Raw genomic sequence first — 2,050 nt, 5'->3', positions numbered from 1 at the left:
CCTGCCGTCCCTCCCTCTAACCACTGGTCTACCTCTTTCCCTCCACTCAACACTACTACTCGTCCCTCCCTCTAACCACCAGCTGCCTGTCTCCCTCCACTCTAACCACTTCACTCCCCTGCCGCCCCTCCGCTCTAACCACTAGTCTGCCTGCAGTCCCTCCCACTCCTAACCACTGGGGCTACCTGCAGATCCCTCCCTCTAACCGCTGGGCTCCTGCGGTCGCCCCTTCTCTAACCACTGGGTCCTCTCCCTCCCTCTACCACTCCCCCTCCACTCCCTACCACTGGCTACCTGCCTCCCCCCCGCTCTAACCACTAGACTACCTGCCTCCCCTCCGCTCAACCAGCCCCCTTTACCTAGCTGCCTGCCTCCCCTCCACTCCTAACCACTAGACTACCTGCCTTCAGCCCCTCCACTCCTAACCACTGGGCTACCTCCGTCCCCTCCCTCTAACCACTTACCTCCTCCCTCCCACTCTAACCCACTAGGCTACCCTGCCGTCCCTCCCTCTAACCACTGGGGCTGCCTGCCTCCCCTCCCATTCTAACCACTAGTCTACTGCCTTCCCTCTTCTCTAACCACTACTACCTGCCGTCCCTCCACTCTAACCGCTACTACCTGCCTCCCTCCACTCTAACCACTGGGCTACCTGCACTATCCCCTCCACTCTAACCACTGTCCTCCTCCTCTCTAACCACTAGCTCTGCTCCTCCACTCTCCCTAGTCTACCTCCCTCTAGCCCCTCTCTATCCACTGTTCCCTGCCTCCCTCCACTCTCCACTGGCTCTGCCCCCCCCTCTCCCGTCTAGCTGCCTCCTCCTCTAACCACTACTACCTGCCCCCCTCCTCTAACCACTAGGCTCCTCTCCACTCTAACCACTGGGCTACCTGCCGCCCCTCTCTAACCACTAGCTGCTTCCCTCCACTCTAACCACTGGCTACCTGCCTCCCTCCACTCTAACCACTGAGGCTACCTGCCACCTCCCTCCCTCCTAACCACTAGGCTACCTGCCGCCCACTCCCTCTAACCACTGGGTTCTGAGTCCCCTCCACTCTAACCACTAGGCTGCCTGCCGTCCCTCCACTCTAACCGCTGAGGCTACCTCCACCCTCCACTCTCCACTACTCCTCCCCTCACTCTACACTTTCCTGCCCCCCCTCCCTCTACCCACTCCTGCCGCCCCTCCACTCTAACCACTCCCGGCTACCTGCCATCCCTCCTCTCTGGGGACCCTGCACTCCCCCTAACCCCTGCACCTCCCCTCTAACCACTAGCTACCTGCCGCCCCTCCCTCTAACCACTAGCTATGCCGTCCCTCCACTCTAACCACTAGACTACCTGCCGTCCCTCCACTCTAACCACTAACTACCTGCCGCCCCTCCCCTCTAACCACCGAGGCTACCTGCCGTCCTCCACACTCCTAACCACTTCTAGTCTACCTGCCCCCCTCCACTCCTAACCACTAGTCTACCCCTCCATTCCCTCCACTCTAACCACTGGGCTACCACTGCACCAGCCCTCCACTCCTAACCACTGGGCCACCACCTGACCCCCCCTCCACTCTAACCACTGGGCTACCTGCAGCCCCTCCACTCTAACCACTAGGGCTGCCTGCCACCCTCCCTCTAACCACTAGGCTGCCTGCGCCCCCTCCACTCTAACCCTAACTGCCTCGTCCCTCCCTCTCCACTGGGCTATGCCCTCCACTGGCTCTCCCTCAACCTAGACTGCCTGCCTCTCTTCTAACCACGAGGGCTACTGCGCCCCTCCCTCTAACCACTGGTCCCTCTCCCCTCAACCACTAGACTACCTACCATCCCTCCACTCCCTAACCACTAGGACCTGCCCTCCTCCCTCTAACCACTGGGCTACCTGCGGTCCCTCCACTCTAACCACTAGGCGACCTGCCAATCCACTCCTGCCACTGGGCTGCGCTCTCACTCCACTAGCTCCTGCCCTCCTCCACTCCTAACCACTAGGCTACCTCTCCCCATCTAACCACTGAGTCTACCTGCCTTCCCCTCCACTCCTAACCACTAGCTACCT

This window comes from Salmo salar, chromosome ssa11 (assembly GCF_905237065.1).
Source record: "Salmo salar chromosome ssa11, Ssal_v3.1, whole genome shotgun sequence".
NCBI lineage: Eukaryota > Metazoa > Chordata > Actinopteri > Salmoniformes > Salmonidae > Salmo > Salmo salar.
This window is presented reverse-complemented; position numbering follows the sequence as displayed.